Here is a 15,320-nt window from a genome sequence, read left to right as displayed (position 1 = left end):
CTTGAGAGAGTAATAATCTTACCCCACTACTTCTAAATATATGAAACAATAACTTTCATTTATCAAATTCTCACTTTGTGCCAAAAACTTTACATAAAATACTTCATTTCATCCTGTAAAATGGATATTCTCCTTACATACGGGGAAAAATGAGGCTCTAAGAACCTTAAGATCATAACTCTAATAATTTTATAGTAGAGCTAAGATTCAAAGGTAAATATACCTGGCTCCAAAACCCACCCTGCCAGGCTCTGTTTTTGTTCAGTGTTTAGGTATAGGGTGTCAGGAGATGGAGTAAGTCAAGAAGGGAAACATGACGATTATTCTCATGGTACTGCCTATTCCCTGCTCACCTCCCCCACCACTAATCTCTTGCTCAGAGAATTTCAGTCTATAAACATATGTGTAAATTGCTGGATGTTAGGATTCCAAACCCAAAATGGAAACCTCCTATTTGATGCAAGCTATTGCAAAAAAATCACTTTAGATTTGGGTATGTAACATTTCCATCACCATTTAAGGTTCTAGAGTAGACTTTTTTTGAAAGCTTGTTTTCTCCTCAAGCTGGCTGATAGCACTCAATTTACTACTTCTTGTTTGGGTATCTGAGCATATATGGTATTTAGGCAGGATGGTGTTAAGGTCTAAGAACCAGAGAAAAACATCATACCAAAGATAATAATTTATGTTGTTTTCTTAAAGAATTTTTTTAAAGAAAAACAAAATATATGGGTATATTCACCTTTACAACAAATCAACCAAATGATATTAACTAAAGCAAAAAACAAAAGGAAAAACTCTCTAAGTAAACAACAACAAAAAACCAACCAAACAAACAAAAAGACAGAGTAAAACATGTCTTGTTTTATTTTGTTTTGTTTGAGCCAGGGTCTTGCTCAGATGCCTAGGCTGGAGTGCAGTGGTACAATCATGGCTTACTGTAGCTTGGACCTTCTAGGCTCAAGCAATCCTCCCCACTCAGCCTCCTGAGGTGCTGAGACTACAGGCATGAGCCACCATGCTAGGCCTGTTTCTCTTCTTATGCTGGTTATGTTATCTTTTTCTCCATCCTCTGCCTTTCAGCCTATTTTCAGTTTAGTCAAAATTCAAATGTTTAAAAATCCTGTTATCAATTATTTATTACTAAATGAATATAAACCATACATCTTAATTCACCAATCTGATTCTTTATTTGTTCTCAGAGGAATCATATCTCTTTTTGTGGTAGTTTTTATTGTTACCTTTGTTTTCAGATCTGTCCTTTTTTCTTGGAGAAGCTGCCCTTCTGAGGCAGGTGTTCCTCTACAGTGTTCTAGAAGCTGTGTGCTCCTACTAGCCAAGCCTGAAGAAATGTGAATTCTTCAGTTTCTTCTTTTGCTGCCCATCTTCTCATCACCACCCCCTTATTTTTATTTACTTTTAATTTAAAATGAAATGTACCAATAACCCTAAAGGACAAATTTTTAAAACTGTACTTGCACACCTGTTTTCATTGTTGAATACAGTCTTCTACCACATCATATACCACCTCCCCTGCTGTTTCAGTTATTTCTAGTTGATTCTCCATATAGGCTGCCTGCAAGACTGACTAATAGGAGTTTTAAAAGGTCATTCCCTTTTAATTCACACAAAGACAAAAACAGATTAAATACAAGGAATTATTTGAATTAACTATTAAAAGCTAAAAGCAAGCAGATTTCTTCCAAGGGACATATCAGAGATACTGCAGGGTCATTTGGTTTTCCATGGGCTACTTTTATGCTAATGTAATAGGAATAAACAGTGGCAGGGAGATGAGGGCCTCAGGGGCTGCTGGTGGGGAGGACTGTGATGAGTTCAGAACTGCCCCAGAAGGTAACACTGATAAGAGACGAGGTGGGGTAGTAACAAACTATGAGCACTCAAGATTGAGAAAGCTGAGAAAGGGCTGAGAAACAAGAATTTTGAGTGGGCCAGCAAAAGTAATGAGTTACCAGACAAACACTTAAATCAAGAAATTGGATGAGAACAGAAGATGAGAGAGCCTCCACAGATATGCTTGGAGCTCCATGTCAAGGTATGTTCAGAAAAACGGAAGAACTAATCGTGACCATCTATATGCACAGCCCAGGCAACACCATGTTAAATGTATGTCAAGTTCTCCAAGTAGTATACATGTGTGTGTGCCTATAGTCATCGTTATTTGTAAAATGTTTGTTCTCTTAGCATATGATATTGTACATGGTAGACATTTGATGCATTTGTCAATTGTTGACTACTGGTGAAATTATCTGAAACAGATAGTTTTACAGCTTGTACAGTGATGGACATAGTGAGTATCAGAATTGTTCAGGGGTACAAGGTCTTATGTTCCTGGGGCTTGATCCTTGAAGAAGACTCTATTCTTAGGCTTCTAAGAGGTGGCAAGAGCCCTTTCTGGATTTGTCAGGATCCTGTTTACTCATACAGTAAAAAAAAAAAAAACTTACCTTTTTCCTGTGCAGCAAGTGCCATCATTCATACTCATTTTCTAACAACTGTCTGCAAATCTGTAGATTAATAGATTAACACAGCCACTTCTCACTGTGACATGATGGGTGGGAATGTTTCACCTACCATAAGGTCCAGGAGTTGGTCACCAGCATCTCATTATTATAAACAGTAATGGCAGATCTGGACTTCTGAACTTTAGCATGGCTGGAACTACCTTGCTGGAGAAGGGTTCATTATAAATATTGACTATAATTCCCTTGTAAATTGAAAAAAAAAATGAACTTTTCCTGTAGTAATATAACTTCAAATTATAGGCCCTCTGGCCTCCTGGAGAGAGAGAATTTAAAAAAAAAAAAAAAGGAAAAAAAAATACCCAGACAGCATAAATATATTCTGTAATTTAAATGAGAGTTAAACAAAGCAGGTGATAAAAGTAATCAAGTAGTAAACAAAGGGCAAGAGAATTAATATAAATATTGAACCAACAGGATGGTTAATTAGCTTGCTTTGCAAAGAAGATTTGATTTCTCCCCTGAAAGCAATGGTGGTGACAAATAAACCTCACCTACCAAATATCTTCAAGTATAATGTAATATATCCCCCATTGCCTATAAAAGAAATGTCACTGAGTTCCTGTGCACGCCACTGAATTACCATCTACAGGGGCCTTGCTCTGGGTTGTTTTGACAATGGTCCCTTAGTTTTTCTAAGCACTACAATTTCTATTTGAATTGTTCCAGAGTAGGAGGAAGTGGGGAGTCTGAAACTCAAACATCTACAGGGCTCAGGCAGTATCAGTGGGGGCACCAAAAGGGCCATATGGGACTGGCTACATAAGGTCCACTCTAAAATAAAAATGTGGAGCCTCTTATTAAAAAATTATTAAGAATTCCAAGATGGTTACAGCAGAGTATTAAACTAAGTGTGGACCCTTCTCAATGCAGGGCCCTATGCAACTACACAGGTTGCACACCCATAAAGCCTGCCCAGCAGCCATACAAAACAAGCTGCAGGCTAGGTTCAGCTCATGCATTAGCCAGTTTGAGACCCCATTCTAAAGGCTCTACTAGCCAGGTGGGGTGATGTGCACCTGCAGTCCTAACCACTTGGGAGGCTGAAGTGGGAGGATCGTTTGAGCCTAGAATTTCAAGGCTGCAGGGAGTAATGATTGCACTACTGCAATCTAGCCTGAGCAACAGAGTAAAATCCTGTCTCCAAAAAAAAATCTGAAAATAAAATAAAGGTTCCAAATTTTCTCCCTACTTCCCCTTGTGACTCAAAGCACACCACTGCAAGATGGCTGGAAGAGTTTGGAGCATGCCCCATGGCTGAAGAACAGAGAAAAATATGGCTGGTGGCTTATGAGGAAAACAAAGTCTGTCCTTTATCTTCACCAAGTCTTAAAGCCAACTCAGGAATTCAATTACTGACCGCTATGTGCTTGTGGAGAACAAACTGTATGCCTTATTAATTCAAACTGCAATAGTCCTCCTCACTATCAGGGGATACATTCCAAGACCCACAGTGAATACATTCCAAGACCGCCTGAAACCATGGATAGCACCAAACCCTATATATATTATGTTTTTTCCTATACATACATACCTGTGACAAAGTTTAATTTATAGATTAGACACAATAAGAGATTAAAAATAACTAATAATAAAATGGAACAATTGTAACAATATGCCAGCATCACTAATCTTGAGCTTTGGAGTCATTATTAAGTAAAATAAAGGTTATTTGAACATAAGCATTACGATTGCGAGATAGTTTATCTGCAAACCAAGACAGCTATTAAGTGACTTAACAAGCTGGTAGCATATGCAGCATGGATATGCTGGACAAAGGAATGATACATATCCCAGGCAGGACAGAACAGAATGGTGTGAGATTTCATTGCACTATGCAGAATGGCACATAATTTAAAACTTATTGTTTATTTCTGCAATCTTCCATTGAATGTTTTCAGACCATGGATAACCATAACTACAAAAGGCTAAATCACAAATAAGGGCGCGGGAGGGGCTACTGTACCTAAAACTCTGTTGCCATGGCCAAAGTCCTATATGGATTGCTATTCCTCTGAAAAACCACACTCAGGGCCCATCTACAGAGTTCAGTCAATATGATTGTTTCGAGAAATGCTTCCCATTTAAAGCAATACTGTAAGGCACACTAGGGTGATTAGATGAGACTGAAGGTAACTGGTATACCTGTCCTTGTACAACTAAGTGTGTAGTTGGTACCTTGTATGATACATACCTCCATCAGCAGGCTGGCTGGAATGCTCAATTTAGAGGGCTCTCTGGACAGTTTTTAAGGGTGATGAATATCTTTTACAAAAACGAAAATATGTCTCCTTAACTGATCTGCCATACACATTTCATATTTCCATATGTCAAGTTTGTCAACTGAGATAGACATGCACTATTTGACTGATTATAATTTTATTTCTCAAAATAGCTTATACCAAAAAAATGCTAATTGCCTTATTGGTATTGTCCACATCCAGAAAGATTCTAATCCAAACCCATGAAAGAAAAAAAAAAAGTTATTATTTAATGCAGTAAGTTTACCTCCACAAATAAACCATATAGGTACACGTACCTATACAAATGTGCACAGATAATGGGCTTCTCTAATAGCACATGGGATAAAAAGTAAATAGAAATAGTATTGCAGTATTAGAGGGAACAAATTATTTTACCAATTTAACCGTTTTTCCCTTCCCCTCTAGAATGTAGTTGGGGAAGAGATTTGCATCTGTCTTGCTCATTTCTATAGATTCCCTGACAATGCCTGGCATACAGGAGATACTCGATAAATATTTATTGAATTGAATTGAATCCATGGGATCAAAACAAACTGCCTTTCACGGGTTCTAGGATTATAAATAGAAAAAAATCAGAGACATGTAGCAAGACCACCAACTTCCCTAAATTCCACTGGCTATTTTATTTCCTAATTGGAACCTAACTCCTGTAGTCATTGCACCTAGCAGCTTTGATGCTTTCTGATCAGCCTCTCATTCCTGTACCTCATGCAGACACAAGCTTGGGCCTCTTTGGAGCAGGTTAGGACAAAGGTTAACTTCTTCCTGGAACCTAGAAAAGGCTAATGAGCCCTGTGGAATAATATTTCTAAGTATTCACCATACTGGAATCAATATCAACATGCTGTCAGTGTGTGCATTAGACCCACACTCAAACAAAGAACAGCCCTTAGAGCCCAATAATGACGCTGGGCGTGGATAGCTGGGGATGAGCAAGATGTTACAGAAATGACTATATCAGCTCTCCTCAAACACAAGGCTTCCAGGATATTACACAAGACTGTCATTCTTGTACTTTGTCAGAGATAGACAGAGTTTGGTTTCAGCCACTGATACATTCAGCAAAATAAATTCTCTATCTTCTTAACCTAAGAGATAGATTCAGATTACACTTTCCAGACTGTGAGAGAAGTTTCTGCTTCTGTTCTGTTTGTATTCCCTGGCAACACCAGGGAATACAAACGTCTTAAAGTTAACAAAGCACCACAAATATAGCTGATAAGACAGGTTTATAACAAAGTTGAATCATTACTGACTCAGGTAAGACCTGCTTTGAGTGCAACTCCATCATGCCCACAATTATTGATGTAACATTTTCCATACAGAGATCCTGCTAGAAAGTTATGTCAAGCAAGGGCAGTGGCAAAGGTCTAAGCATCAACTCTTCATTACTTAAATCTCTGGGTACGAAGTAAATATTCACATCTGATCAAGATTCATGCTCATCCTTACAGTGAAATCAGTCTTAGTGTTGCAAATGACATTTCATTCTACATGTGAAATCTGATTTTCCAATTAGAATGAGGAGGGGTGGGGTACGTGTGATAGAGTATAGATGACTGATCTGTATGGTATACACAGTAAAGATGTCATAAAACTGAGATGACCATGGGTAAGCATGTGTGCTGCATGGCCAGATCGCAATGGTTTGGAATCCTGGCCCAATCACTTATTAACTACATAACCTTAGCCAAGTTTATTCGCCTGGCTAAGGACTGGTTTTTGCAAAATGTGAATAATAACACCTACTCCTATAAAGTGAGATTATTACTCTCTACTTCATAATAATGATAATTATAAGGGCTAAATAAGATATACACAAAACTTAATTCAGTGCTGATACACAGTAAGAACTGAATAAATGATAGCTATGATTGTTATTATGATTATTATTTTTATCGTCCCTATGTGGCCTAGTTATCAGCAAAGAATTAACTTCTTCGTAACTTTGTAATTTGTTCGTGAAAGCCATAACCAAAAGTATAGAGGACATTAACTTCTTGTGAGGCTTCCATGGCCTAAACTTTGTTGAATAAACATGGTCTTGATGATCTATCATTACTGTGAAACAAAATTCCTTAAATTGTAGAAAGTTTCAGTGAGGCACCAATAAATACAGCCATAGAGAAATCTCTCCCTTCCCCTATACACACACACACACACCATCTACCCCTTGGGGATATATTAAAACTAAGACAACTGAAATAGCCTTAGCCAGTAATTAAGACATGCAGCTAATCAGAGAGCAGCGCAGGCTGTGGCCCTCTGCAAAGAAACGAAGAAACGAAACATTAGGATGACAGCTCCCATTACCAGGGCTTTGTTCTCCTGGAGCAAAAAGAGCACAAAAGCATAAAGTTGGAGAACTGTAATTGCATTTTGAACATTTGCGGGGGGAAAAATTACAGGCTTGTCTGAACCGGGAGGATGTTCCACTAGATAACTGCGTCAGTCCACACCCACCAGCGCCCTTCCCCACCCTCAAAGCATGACTCCACTTTTTCTAACACTGCCCTTAAGGAATCTAGCTTTTGTGACTTCCAGTAATTGAACAAATCAACCATGATGAAGCAGCTGAAGAGCACTTTAGACAAAAGAGACAAGAATTAAGCAAATAGAAAACTCATTACAATGCTGCCTTTTGCTTTTTTTTACTCCTAGAAATTCATGTTATCAAACAAGTCTTTCTTCATTGCTCTTCTTCAGAAATAATACTTTAAGAAAATTCTAAAAGGCACTAAGTGATTTTCTCCAGATTTATAATCTAGCTACAAGACATACTTTCCCTTCCCCCATCACCATCTAGCACTCTTCCCTGTCACCTTAGAGCTTTTGACTTAGATGTGTTCACACCCAGCAGTCCCAGCAGAGCTTTCTGCTCACATTATATGACATAAAAAAGCAGGCAATGAACAATTCATGCTCCTAAGTGCTTGCGATAAAGCCAGGCTGAGCTGACCTCTCCCATCCTATACAGCTGCGTGTCAGAAACATAAGCTTAAAGGACTGAGAGTAGCAAGCATGTGCGTGATGTGGTATAAACAAATTAAAATCTGAGGCCTTTCCTCTGGCTGGTGCCTAATGGGACTAGCATGCTCAACTCTGTGCCAAAAAAAAAAAAAAAAAAAAGAAAAAAAAAAAAATCACTCCAAGCTAGCTAAAGGTATTGCTTTTCCTGCTTTCCACGATGTATCTCTTTAGCCCCAATAAACAGACTAAAAGAAGAGGAATTCAATGGTTGCCATTCTTTCGTGTAAGACTTTTTGAGTAAAAACTATCAATTTGGCAGCATTAAGCCACAAGACCACTCCCTGATTCTAAGTGGACATATTGATCAATTGAACTGACATGTGCCTCCTCCTTTCTCTCCCCTAGTAGCAATCAGCTGCACCAGAGAATCCATTTCATTTCCCAAAACAAAAGGCAACATTCTGCTCCTTATCTGACACTGTCAGACTAATTTTTTAGAAAATGATAATAATAATAAAGACGCCTAAAAACAGAGCTAGGAGTTGAAATGAAAATGATACATGTTTAGAGTTTTGGAATTGAGTTGAGGTTATGACTGAGTCCAGAGATCTGTATTCCCTACAACCACTGAGGACACTGATATTTATTCATCATACCCAGATTTTTGTTAAAGTTAAGCAAGGGATGGCAACACCACTGCCACTTCAGAGGCTCTCCCAGGGTTACCCTTCACTGCAACTGCCGCAGAGAGGAGACTTGTTCCTTTCTCAGTTACAAGTCAGCCTGCAAACAACTCCAGCTATTTCAGAGACTAGCTAGAGATGGAAAAATATGTGGCAGTCTTTCAACTAACTCTGAAGGACCTGGGTTGAAGAACTACCATATAGATCAAAAGGCTCAAATAATTTCATTTGGTTTAGGTTTTTCTGCTTTTAATAAATTCTGTCTTGAATATGCAAGAGATCCCCTTTCACATCAGGGTTATGTCAAATGCTTATTCAGCATTTGTTCCTTGCCATGAAGAAACTGAAATCCAACCGAGGTAAATAATGAATTTCATACTGCAAATCACTGAATATTTCATAATTCACAAGAGCAAAGAGGGGGCCAATTAGCTCTGCCTCCCAAAAAGAAATCTATATTTTTACAATGCTTAAATACTGTTAACTACTCATTTTAAAGCTTATTTGGGGTTTTGCAATTGAAAAATCATCTTATGTTTATGAAAAATTCTGTAAGAACACTTAAAAATAACAGACAGAGCTGGAGCAAGAATAATTCTACATATTTTAATTCCTATATGACTCTTACAGGCCTTTGTCTTAACCCGGCAGCCTGAAAAACAGATTTAGGTAAAACAGCCCTTCTTTCCCCAGTCCATTTTAAGCAGAGACAACATCCCCCAATCTCCGCCTTAGCAGACACCGACTAACCAACAAAACAGCCGTGCAATTAAGGCCCAGACATTTAACACTCACCATCTCCTGATCCCACCGTCTTCTTTTGATGTTTACAGCACATCTGTAGGATGCAATACTAGGAGATGCCTTGTTTGACCTGCTGCATGATGCTGTGACATCAGTTCAGATGATGCAGCTCATTATGGGAAAGACTGCTGTTGCTATGGCAACTGGGATGTGCTAGGAATCCTTGCTGCATTTCCAGTGGAGCCTGAGACAATACGGAAGCCCTGTAAGAAACAGACGATATGCAAAATTTAGACCAAAGGAAGAGGATTCCTCATTGGACTAAAATCCATAGGTTTAAAAGGGATTTCCCTGAAAGCATTTTGGAAAAAATAAAAATTATCTCCCCCTTTGTTGTTATACATTTAGAAAAAAAGGTGGGAGGAGAAAATAGAATTAGTACTAAGCAAATAAAAACTGAAATGTACAATGTTTCCTTATTAGACAATTTGATCACTTTTTCCTCCCTGATCAGCACTGGGATAGCTTTTTAAAAGTTATTAAAAAGAATTTTTGCTCATCTGTCAAAGACCAAAAGAACAAAACAGCGAACACAAAAATAATTAAAAATGGAATATAAACAGCTGACCGAATGACTCTAACTCTCAAGTAAACAAGTTTTAATTCTCAAAACATGGCAAACCCTTGGCCAATGAAGTCTGTCCTGGTTATTTTCCCTGAACACCAACCCACAGAACCTTCTCATGCAGAGTAAACCCAGCTTTCACATGGTCATCAGATAGGCAGCAAAGGGAAGTTTGGAATCTAGAGGGGCATAACACACCACCCTCAACTTCTAGTGACCCTTCCTTTGGCCTGCAGGGAACCCCTCCCTCTCATGGCCAAAACGCATGTGAGTCTTTTCTGGGATCAAACCTAGTGGTTGGAACAAGTAGCAGACCTGCTAGAAACTTCCTAAATCATTGGCATTCCAAACATTGGGGTCTGTTTTCTTCTTTTCTGAACAATAAAACTGCCTACCACACAGATTATTTGTGCCCCTCCCCAACCCCAAAAGCTGGAACTGTGTGAAAAGCCACATTTAAACAAGACACAGTAAGGTATTTCTCCAGTTGGTAAAAGAAAAGCAAATCTAAAGCAATCACTTCTTTCCAGTCCTGAGCAGAAACAAACGTCATGTGGTGAGAACTGGGGGGAAGGAGATATGGACAGAGCAGGCTATGTTTTGCATATTTAATATTTGCAGGCCATTGACAGAGAAAAACAGAATCAAGCTGACCTGTATCCACTCCGTCTTCACAACTCTGAAAAAGAACAACATTCCAAAAGCTTAAAATATGAGACAATTATGTTGTCTCCTCCTGCTTGAGATTTTAAAGTGGCACTGTTAACCACCAGCATAGGGGGTGTGGGATGAGTGGCAGAAGGAATTCAGGCAGTGTCTCTGTAAATAGGGGCTAACAAAATGCCTGAGAAGTGCCAATATCCCAGCAGGGTGCACCATCAGCCTCGCACAGAGCAACCCTGCCTTAGATGGGAAGACAGACTTGTTCTTGCTTCATCTAGAGAGGAATTAAGAGACCAAAAGCAGGAGGTGAATCTGCCTGCGTAGGTCCTTAGTGGCATCAGCAGAGCCTGACTCCCTCCCTTTATCTTAGACCTCAGACCACATGCCACACACAAGGAGAGAAGTAGCAGGCAGCTACCCCAGTGCAAAGAGTACAGATCTGCGAGTCAAGAAACCCAACTGTAAATGTCAGGTCCTCCTAGAGCATCTGTGTGATATCAGGCCAATTGATTAACTTCTTGGGGCCTCAAGTATTTCATGTGCAGAAATGATTGATTTAGCTAACAACCATAGTTTTCAGGTTTTTCATTAGTAATATAACCTTTCTTTTAATCATACAGATCAAAGCTGGACTGCCTTGGTTGAGGCAAGATAAGAAGCCCAGAGCCCAGACTGATGAGCCATTCTCAACCACTGCCTCCAACCTCATTTGCTATAAGCTGACTCTTTAAGATATCTCTGAAGAACCCTTCAGTCTCTGGAGAAGATAGAGACATGGATCTATTACAGAACAAGATTAGTCTTTCCAGAGCTGAAATCCACATGCTATAAAGACGAGAGGACAGGGTGGGAGCAGGTGTTTCAGATTTGAATATGGCTTCTCAAGATGGTAAGAATCTTGTTAATCTGTTTTGCCAGAAGCAAGTCAATTGTTTGATGGGAAGAAATGGATGGCTCATCAAACCTGAGGCCAGGTCAAACTTTTAACAACCTGAACTAGCTAAATTGCTCGCCCACAAAATGGCACTCACCAATGAAACGGAAGTGGAAGTGGAAACCATCACCTCCAAAGGTGGCTAAGACCAAGTGTCTCTTCTTCATATTTTCCTGTCCTGCTAGCTGGATGCAAAGAATCCAGTGGAACTCTGAAGCCCAGAAAGATAATGGCCACACATTGTGGTTGGAGCCTGGGGCCCTGAATGACTGCATGGAGCTCAACCATCCTCTCCCAACTACCTATTGACCTATCTTGGGCTGCAATGAGTGAGAAACAAACACCACCAAGATTTTGGGGTAGTTTATTCTGAATAAATTATCTATCTATTTATAGATAAAATTATAATAATTTAATAAAATATAATAAATTTTCTAACAAGATTATATTATATATCATTATTTATGATAAAGTGACAGTGTTAAAAACATGTTCCTTTATTGCAGACTTTCTTTTTTTATATTACTTTAAGTTCTGGGATACATGTGCAGAACATGCAGGTTTGTTACATAGGTACATATGTGCCATGGTGGTTTGCTGCACCTATCAACCCGTAATCTAGGCTGCAAGCCCTGCATGAATTAGCTATTTGTCCTAATGCTCTCCCTCACCTTGCCCACAACCCCTCGACGGGCCCCAGTGTATGATGTTCCCCTCGCTGTGTCCATGTGGTCTCATTGTTCAAATCCCATTTATGAGTGATAACATGCAGTGTTTGATTTCCTGCGCCTGTGTTAGTCTGATGAGAATGATGGCTTCCAGCTTCATTCTTTTTTATGGCTGCATAGTATTCCATGGTGTATATGTGCCACATTTTCTTTATCCAGACTATCATCGATGGGCATTTGGGTTGGTTCCAAGTCTTTGCTATTGTAAATAGTGCTGCAATAAACATACATGTGCATGTGTCTTTATAGAATGATTTATAATCCTTTGGGTATATGCCCAGTAATGGGATTGCTAGGTCAAATAGTATTTCTGGTTCTAGATCCTTGAGGAATCACCACACTGTCTTCCACAATGGTTGAACTAATTTACACTCCCCAAAACAATGTAAAAGCATTCCTATTTCTCCACAGCCTCTCCAGCATCTGTTGATTCCTGACTTCTTCATAATTGCCATTCTAACTGGCATGAGGTGGTATCTCATTGTGGTTTTGATTTGCACTTCTCTAATGACCAGTAATGATGAGCTTTTTTTTCATATGTTTTTTGGCCACATAAATGTCTTCTTCTGAGAAGTGTCTGTTCATCTCCTTTGCCCACTTTTTGATCAGGTATTTTTATTCTTGCAAATTTGTTTAAGTCCCTTATAGATTCTGGATATTAGACCTTTGTCAGATGGGTAGATTGCAAAAATTTTCTCCCATTCTGTAGGTTGCCTGTTCACTCTGATGATAGTTTCTTTTGCTGTGTAGAAGCTCTTTAGTTTGATTAGATCCCATTTATCAATTTTGGCTTTTGTTGCAATTGCTTTTGGTGCTTTAGTCAGCAAGTCTTTGCCCATGCCTGTGTCCTGAACGGTATTGCCTAGGTTTCCTTCTAGGGTTTTTATGGTTTTGGATTTTACATTTAAGTCTTTAATTCATCTTGAATTAATTTTTATATATGGTATAAGGAAGGGGTCCAGTTTCTGTTTTCTGCATATAGCTAGCCAGTTTTCCCATCAGCACTTATTAAATAGATTGCAGATTTTCTAAGAGTTTTCAATCTGCTAATATGCATTGAGACTCTCCTGTAGAAATACAGTATGCAGTATTTTCCTAATTTATATTTAATCACAGAATCCTTTTTTCATAGACTAATGTTCCATTGGGTGTCCATCTACAACATAGCAAATATGACTGTAAACAGCAATGAGCTAGAACACCACTAAACCTCCAATTCAGCCTGGGGCTGCAGAAGAAGGAAAAAATAAAACTTCTCCCACCTTCAGCGCAACTCAGTCTGCCTCCAGTCTTTCTCTGCCATCCTGAACTGACAAGACAGAAATCTGGTAGTATCATTTGCAGACAGCAACATTTATAGAAATGTTTCCTCCTGGCCATTTTTTCCTACTTGTAAGTAGGCCTTGGCTATAGTTTGAGTGTTCCCTCCAAAATTCATGGGTTTGGTTTTCTGGGTTTGGTTTGTTTGTTTGTTTGTTTTAAGAGGAGGCATCTCAATATGCTGCCCAGACTGGATTCAAACTCCTGAGCACAATGAATCCTCCTTCCTCAGCTTCCCAAGTAGCTGGAACTACAGGCTCATGTTGAAACTTAATTGCCATTGTGATGATACTTAAGAGGTGGAGCCATCGTGAATAGACTAATACCACTATCATAGGAGTAATTTAGTGACTGCAGGAGTTCAGCTCCCTTTTTCCTTCTCTGCATTCTCACCCTCTCACCATGTGATCTGTTCCACAATGTTATGATTCAGCAAGAAGGTCATCAGCAGATGCGACCCCTTGATCTTGGACTTCCAGCCTCCAGAACAAGTAAACTTCCATTGTATATAGATTACTCAGTGTTAGATATTGTTATAGCAGCAAAATATGAACTAAGACAAAGTTGTATTCCAAATTCTTATTATTTCAAAAGCAAATTAGTATTATTTCCAAATCATCAGCTCATGATGTAAACATACATCTTGTGTTTGCATGCTAGGGTTTTAAAAAATCTTAAAGCCATTTCTGAAAATGCAGCAGGCCTGCATCTCTTGGTATACAATGAGAAAATTTGTAGATCTGAGGAATGTGTCTGTTAGTTAAGGAAGTACTAATGGATTTCACAGCTAAGCCACTAAATTACTCTGGCTAAATATAATTGTGTATGTCTTATTCATTTGAACTCTAACTGAATATTCCTGACTGCAGATGACCTTCTGTGTGGTCATTCAAGACCTCTCTCTTGAGGTTTCACCTTCCTCTAATGCCTTAGATTCCTGGGCATCAGTTGACCAACTGAGGAAAGATAGGAGATGGTACAGGGGAGGTTTTCATGGGCTAGCTCTGAAAGTACCCTTCTTCACTTCCACCCCACATTCCACTGGGTAGAACTTGGTCAAATGGCCATATCTATTGCAAGATAAGCTGGAAAATAGGATTTAGCTTTGTCCCATGAGAGAAAAGGAAACAGCTAAAATGCATAGTTATCCAGTTCTGCCACATCATGAGATCAGGAATATGATCCTTGCTTCAGGCTGCATTTTACATATGTGTCTGCAATACCTTCACTGAGCCTTCTGAAGCTCAACTGAACATTCAGGTGTATAAGACTATCACAGCCAACATTTGGCACCAGCCTACTCAGAGAGTTTGCCAACAGAGCAGCATCAGGCATTCCTCTTCTCTGGAGTCTTGTGGTAATCCATGGAACAATCTATACAGTGTCCAAAGCTATTCTATCTGGCCCCCTGGTGACAGTTTAAGAACTGAGGTAAGAACACATTAGGCAAGTTCAAGAGTGCCCAGCCTTGAAAACCTCATTCCTCACAGGAACCAATATCTTTGTAACAACTTCATAGGCATAACTTCCAGATCCCTCCAAGAGACACACCTGGTTACAAGAGTCATTGCACTCAGAGAAGCCCAAAACTACAGCTTCCTCTTAGAATTTATAGTTATCTCAAACTAGCTACTAAGAAGGGCTTACTCCTCATCTCCCATTTCAGATGTAGCCAGGGAATATAATGAATGGAACAGGGCTATGACAGAGTAAACAAACAGCCCGTCTTGGAGAGCAGAGTCAGGGCCAGACCAGGTAAATTCCCCTTCTCCAAGGCAGTCATTTTCACTAACCAAGGGTCATTTTTACCCTAACCAATGTTACCCAACAACATGGTTGACATTTT

At 39.2% G+C, this 15,320-nt stretch overlaps 1 protein-coding gene across 6 annotated transcripts in view; it reads right to left on the bottom strand.

The window, feature by feature from the left end:
- AKAP6 (A-kinase anchoring protein 6) overlaps positions 1-15,320 on the bottom strand; it is a 626,632-nt gene that overhangs the window by 493,174 nt on the left and 118,138 nt on the right. For all 6 annotated transcript variants that reach the window (XM_054449571.2, XM_054449565.2, XM_054449569.2 and 3 more), the window contains one exon: positions 9,256-9,467. The gene's annotated coding sequence lies outside the window, so the exon portion shown is untranslated. The remainder of the gene's footprint in view (positions 1-9,255; positions 9,468-15,320) is intronic.

Source organism: Pongo pygmaeus, chromosome 15, assembly GCF_028885625.2.
Source record: "Pongo pygmaeus isolate AG05252 chromosome 15, NHGRI_mPonPyg2-v2.0_pri, whole genome shotgun sequence".
NCBI classification, from domain to species: domain Eukaryota; kingdom Metazoa; phylum Chordata; class Mammalia; order Primates; family Hominidae; genus Pongo; species Pongo pygmaeus.
This window is presented reverse-complemented; position numbering and strand designations above follow the sequence as displayed.